Raw genomic sequence first — 6,756 nt, 5'->3', positions numbered from 1 at the left:
GTCGGGGGGGGGCGAGCGGGACCCAGACCCACGTCGCCGTCGGGGGGGGGCGAGCGGGACCCAGACCCACGTCGCCGTCGGGGGGGGGCGAGCGGGACCCAGACCCACGTCGCCGTCGGGGGGGGGCGAGCGGGACCCAGACCCACGTCGCCGTCGGGGGAGGGGCGAGCGGGACCCAGACCCACGTCGCCGTCGGGGGGGGCGAGCGGGACCCAGACCCACGTTGCCGTCGGGGGGGGGCGAGCGGGACCAGACCCACGTCGCCGTCGGGGGGGGGCGAGCGGGACCCAGACCCACGTCGCCGTCGGGGGGGGGGAGCATAACCCAGACCCACGTCGCCGTCGGGGGGGGGGAGCATAACCCAGACCCACGTCGCCGTCGGGGGGGGGGAGCATAACCCAGACCCACGTCGCTGTCGGGGGGGGCGAGCGGGACCCAGACCCACGTCGCCGTCGGGGGGGGGGCGAGCGGGACCCAGACCCACGTCGCCGTCGGGGGGGGGCAGTGTGACGTAGTGGGGGGGCACCTTGCTGGTTGCTGTGCTGGGCAGTGGGCTGTGGGCGACCCCTGCTGTCTGCAGCACGGCCCAGCAGGGCAGGGGATGAGTCACTATGCAAAGGGGTCTCTCAACTTGTCTGACCAGCTACCCCCAGGGAGAGGGGCAAAGGAAGGGGGATGCTGCCCTGGCTGGGGGCAGGGCTGAAGGAGAGTTCCTTAGTCTCTGTCTGGGAGCATGGAGGAAGCAGCCTAGGCACCAGGCTGGGATTTAGGAGCCAAGACTCCCCCATCTCAAGGGGGGCTGAGGCATCCTAGGCCTGCCCTGGAACCAGATTCCATCTGTGCTGTGCTGTATCCTGGAGAGGCAATAAACTCCCTCTGTTCTACTGGCTGGTGGAGTCTGTCCGTGCCATTACGGGGGTGCAGGAGAGGGGAAAACCCCCAACACGCCGTCACACTGGTGTCAGAAGTGGGATGCACTGCACCCCGTGGATGGAGCTTCCAGCGGCGAGCGACAAGGCGCAGTAGAAGCAAGAGCCCTGGAGCCAGGCGTGCTGGAGACAGAGCGAAGCGGTTCCTGGGAATCGTGGGGCGCTGCAGCACTAGACTGGTGAGTCTGCACCGAGGGGCCCAGCGGGCAGATGGCCTACGCCCGACTCTTGAAGGCAGAGCTGGTGGGGCTGTGCAGAGAGAGGGGCTTGCCTGTGCGGAAAGCAGCCAAGGCCCAGCTGATTGCCCGGCTGGAAGAGAATGACCAGCCATGGGGCCAGGATCTTGTCCCCAGGGGGAGCAGCCAGACCACCCCTGAGAGTGTGTTAGGCTCTGAAAGGGGGCGGAGCACTGGAGCCTGCCGGAGAGACGTGACAGCTTCCCCCGGGAGACCTGCAAGCTGTAGCCCATCTAGGGCAGGGGCCAGCCCAGCAGAACTGCGGTGGCTGGCGATCCAGCTGCAGATGAAGGAATTGGAAGTAGAGGACCGAGAGAGGGACCGCCAGGACCGAGAGAGGCAGAGACAGCATGAGTTGGCCATGGCAGAGCGGAGAACCTGAGCAGGGCCCAGAGGAAGCAGAAGGTCTGGTACGACCGCAATGCCCGGGCCCGTGCCTACACTACTGGGGACCTGATCCCTGTGCAGAAGAACAAGCTGCAAGCCGCCTGGGACGGCCCCTTCAAGGTGGTTAAGCAGCTGAACGAGGTGACTACGTGGTGGAGCTGACGGGCCGGACGCGCGGCCAGCGGGTATATCATGTTAACATGATGAAGCCGTACTGGGACAGGGAGAACTTGGTGCTGGCCGTGTGTAAGCCCTGGGAGGAGCAGGGGGAGGATCCCCTGGTGGGCCTGTTCCCTGGGACCGGAGAGGACTCTTCGCTGGAGTCAATTTCCCTCTCGGACCAGCTCACCCCGGCCCAGCAGGCCGAGATCCGGGAGGTGCTGCGCTCCCGCCAGCAGCTGTTCTCCGACAAGCCTGGTCTCACCAGCCTGGCTGTCCACTGGGTGCAGACGGGCACTCACCCCCCCGGTGTGCTGCTCCCCATTCAGAGTCACAGGGAAAACAGCCCAGGACCTGGAGAGAGAAGTCCAGGACATGTTGGCCCTGGGGGTGATCCAGCCGTCCTCCAGCCCCTGGGCCTCTCCCGTGGTGCTGGTTCCCAAGAAGGACGGGTCGATCCGGTTCTGCGTGGACTACCGGAAGCTCAACGCCATCACGGTGTCCGACGCCTACCCGATGCCAAGGCCCGACGAGCTCCTGGACAAGCTCGGGGGAGCTCGCTATCTCACCACCCTGGACCTCACCAAGGGCTACTGGCAGGTGCTGCTAGACCAGGAGGCCAGACTGAAGTCGGCTTTCATCACGCCACTGGGGCTCTATGAGTTCCTGGTCCTGCCCTTCGGCCTCAAAGGGGCGCCGGCCACCTTCCAGCGCCTGGTGGACCAGCTGCTGCGGGGAATGGAGAACTGTGCCCTAGCGTACATCGATGACATCTGCGTCTTCAGCCAGTCCTGGGAGGACCACGTGGCCCAGGTCAGCCAGGTACTGGATCGGCTGAGGGAGGCTGGGCTGACCGTAAAGGCTGGGAAGTGCAAGGTTGGAATGGCCGAAGTGTCCTACCTGGGCCATAAGGTGGGGAGCGGCTGCTTGAAGCCAGAGCCGGCCAAGGTGGAGGCCATCCGGGACTGGCCTGTGCCCCAGACCAAGAAGCAGGTCCAGGCTTCCATTGGGATGGCGGGGTACTACCGGAGGTTTGTGCCCAACTTCAGCTCCATTGCTGCTCCGATTACAGAGCTGTGCAGGAAGGGGAGGCCCGACAGGGTGGTCTGGACGGAGCAGTGCCAGAGGGCTCTCTGTGCACTGAAGGGAGCCCTGGCCAAGGCCCCAGTGCTGGTAAACCCAGACTTCGACAAGCCCTTTATTGTGTTTACGGACGCCTCGGACACCGGGCTGGGGGCGGTGCTGATGCAGGCGGACGAGAAGGGGGAGCGACACTCCATCGTGTACCTGAGCAGGAAGCTGCTGCCCCGGGAGCGGAGCTACGCGACCGTAGAGAGGGAGTGCCTGGCCATGGTGTGGGCCCTGCAAAAGCTGCAGCCGTACCTGTTTGGCCGGCGTTTCACGGTGTTCACCGACCACTGCCCCCTGACCTGGCTGCACCAGATGAAAGGGACGAACGCCAAGCTGCTGCGGTGGAGCCTGCTCCTGCAGGACTACGACATGGAAGTGACCCACGGCAAGGGGAGGCCAACGTCATCGCCGACGCGCTGTCCCGTGGGGGGGCCCGAACTTCCCCAGGTCACGAGCGGAGTGACCCTGCTCAGTTCACTCTCGGCGGGGGGAGAACAGTGACGTGGGGGGGTACCTTGCTGGCTGCTATGCTGGGCAGTGGGCTGTGGGCGACCTCTGCTGGCGGCAGCAAGATCCAGCAGGGCAGGGGGTGAGTCATTATGCAAAGGGGGCTCCAAACCTGTCTGACCAGACACCCCCATGGAGAGGAACAAAGGAAGGGGGATGCTGTCCTGGCTGGGGGGCAGGGCTGGAAGAGAGTTGGTTAGTTTCTGTCTGGGAGCATGGAGGAGACAGCCTAGGGAAAGGGGCTGGAGTTTAGGGGCCCAGTCTCCCCCCATCTCAAGGGGGCCTGAGGCATCCTAGGCCTGCCCTGGAACCAGACTGCATCTGTGCTGCGCTGTATCCTGGAGAGGCAATAAACTCCCTCAGGGTCTGTCTACACCAGCAGCCTAGTTCGAACTAGCGGGGTAATGGAGGCAACCGCACTTGCTAATGGAGCCCGGGATTTGAATTTCCCAGGCTTCATTTGCATAAGCCGGCCGGCGCCATTTTTAAATGCCGGCTAGTTCGAGCCCCGTGCCACGCGGCTACACGCAGCACGGGCTACATAGTTCGAACTAGCAAACCATTCCGCACTATCTAGCCCGTGCTGCGTGTAGCCGCGCGGCACGGGGTTCGAACTAGCCGGCATTTAAAAATGGCGCTGGCCGGCTTATGCAAATGAAGCCCAGGAAATTCAAATCCCAGGCTTCATTTGCAAGTGCGGTATGCCTACATTACCCTCCTAGTTCGAACTAGCGGGGTAGTGTAGACAGACCCTCTGTTCTACTGGCTGGTGGAGTCTCTTCATGCCATTATGGGGGTGCAGGAGACGGGAAAACCCCAACGCACCGTTACAGGCAGCGAGCGGGACCCAGGCCCATGTCGCTGGGGGGGGGGGCAAGTGGGACCCAGGCCCACGGCGCCGTCGGGGGGGGCGAGCGGGATCCAGGCCCACGGCGCCGTCGGGGGGGGCGAGCGGGATCCAGACCCACGTCGCCGTCGGGGGAGGCGAGCGGGACCCCGACCCACGTCACCGTCGGGGGGGGTGGCGAGCGGGACCCAGCCCCATGTTGCCGTCGGGGGGGGGCGAGCGGGATCCAGCCCCACGTCGCCGTCGGGGGGAGGCGAGCGGGACCCCGACCCACGTCGCCGTCGGGGGGGGAGGCGAGCGGGATCCAGCCCCACGTTGCCGTCGGGGGAGGCGAGCGGGACCCCGACCCACGTCGCCGTCGGGGGGGGTGGCGAGCGGGACCCAGCCCCACGTCGCCGTCGGGGGGGGCGAGCGGGACCCCGACCCACGTCGCCGTCGGGGGGGGGGGCGAGCGGGACCCAGCCCCATGTTGCCGTCGGGGGGGGCGAGCGGGACCCAGCCCCATGTTGCTGTCGGGGGGGGCGAGCGGGACCCAGCCCCATGTTGCCGTCGGGGGAGGCGAGCGGGACCCAGCCCCACGTCGCCGTCGGGGGAGGCGAGCGGGACCCCGACCCACGTCGCCGTCGGGGGGGGGCGAGCGGGACCCAGCCCCATGTTGCCGTCGGGGGGGGCGAGCGGGACCCCGACCCACGTCGCCGTCGGGGGGGGTGGCGAGCGGGACCCAGCCCCATGTTGCCGTCGGGGGGGGCGAGCGGGACCCAGCCCCATGTTGCCGTCGGGGGGGGTGGCGAGCGGGACCCAGCCCCATGTTGCCGTCGGGGGGGGCGAGCGGGACCCAGCCCCATGTCGCCGTCGGGGGGGGTGGCGAGCGGGACCCAGCCCCATGTTGCCGTCGGGGGGGGCGAGCGGGACCAAGCCCCATGTTGCCGTCGGGGGGAGGCGAGCGGGACCCAGCCCCACGTCGCCGTCGGGGGAGGCGAGCGGGACCCAGCCCCACGTCGCCGTCGGGGGGGGTGGCGAGCGGGACCCAGCCCCATGTTGCCGTCGGGGGGGGGTGGCGAGCGGGACCCAGCCCCATGTTGCCGTCGGGGGGGGGTGGCGAGCGGGACCCAGCCCCATGTTGCCGTCGGGGGGGGGGAGGCGAGCGGGACCCAGCCCCACGTCGCCGTCGGGGGGGGTGGCGAGCGGGACCCAGCCCCACGTCGCCGTCGGGGGGGGGTGGCGAGCGGGACCCAGCCCCATGTTGCCGTCGGGGGGGGGTGGCGAGCGGGACCCAGCCCCATGTTGCCGTCGGGGGGGGGTGGCGAGCGGGACCCAGCCCCATGTTGCCGTCGGGGGGGGGGAGGCGAGCGGGACCCCGACCCACGTCGCCGTCGGGGGGGGTGGCGAGCGGGACCCAGCCCCACGTCGCCGTCGGGGGGGGTGGCGAGCGGGACCCAGCCCCATGTTGCCGTCGGGGGGGGGGTGGCGAGCGGGACCCAGCCCCATGTTGCCGTCGGGGGGGGGGTGGCGAGCGGGACCCAGCCCCATGTTGCCGTCGGGGGGGGGGAGGCGAGCGGGACCCAGCCCCACGTCGCCGTCGGGGGGGGGTGGCGAGCGGGACCCAGCCCCATGTTGCCGTCGGGGGGGGGGGCGAGCGGGACCCAGCCCCATGTTGCCGTCGGGGGGGGCAAGCGGGACCCAGCCCCATGTTGCCGTCGGGGGGGGCAAGCGGGACCCCGACCCACGTCGCCGTCGGGGGGGGTGGCGAGCGGGACCCAGCCCCATGTTGCTGTCGGGGGGGGCGAGCGGGACCCAGCCCCATGTTGCTGTCGGGGGGGGCGAGCGGGACCCCGACCCACGTCGCCGTCGGGGGGGGTGGCGAGCGGGACCCAGCCCCATGTTGCTGTCGGGGGGGGCGAGCGGGACCCAGCCCCATGTTGCTGTCGGGGGGGGCGAGCGGGACCCAGCCCCATGTTGCTGTCGGGGGAGGCGAGCGGGACCCAGCCCCATGTTGCTGTCGGGGGGGGCGAGCGGGACCCAGCCCCACGTCGCCGTCGGGGGGGGCGAGCGGGACCCCGACCCACGTCGCCGTCGGGGGGGGCGAGCGGGACCCAGCCCCATGTTGCTGTCGGGGGAGGCGAGCGGGACCCAGCCCCATGTTGCTGTCGGGGGGGGCGAGCGGGACCCAGCCCCATGTTGCCGTCGGGGGGGGCGAGCGGGACCCAGCCCCATGTTGCCGTCGGGGGGGGTGGCGAGCGGGACCCAGCCCCATGTTGCCGTCGGGGGGGGCGAGCGGGACCCAGCCCCATGTTGCCGTCGGGGGGGGCGAGCGGGACCCAGCCCCATGTTGCTGTCGGGGGGGGCGAGCGGGACCCCGACCCACGTCGCCGTCGGGGGGGGCAAGCGGACCCGCGAATACCAAGCGAAGGCCAGTACCGGAGCAGGCCTGCACACCGTGTCCAGATGGTGGCTGGAGGCGGCTGAAGAGCGGTGCCGCTCCAAGGGCTGGTGCTGGGCTAAGTCCCTGACCCCAAGGAGCGGTGCTGAGCCGGGAGCAGCGGGCCCCGTGCCGCCAGCG

This window comes from Pelodiscus sinensis, unplaced genomic scaffold, assembly GCF_049634645.1.
Source record: "Pelodiscus sinensis isolate JC-2024 unplaced genomic scaffold, ASM4963464v1 ctg124, whole genome shotgun sequence".
NCBI lineage: Eukaryota > Metazoa > Chordata > Testudines > Trionychidae > Pelodiscus > Pelodiscus sinensis.
This window is presented reverse-complemented; position numbering follows the sequence as displayed.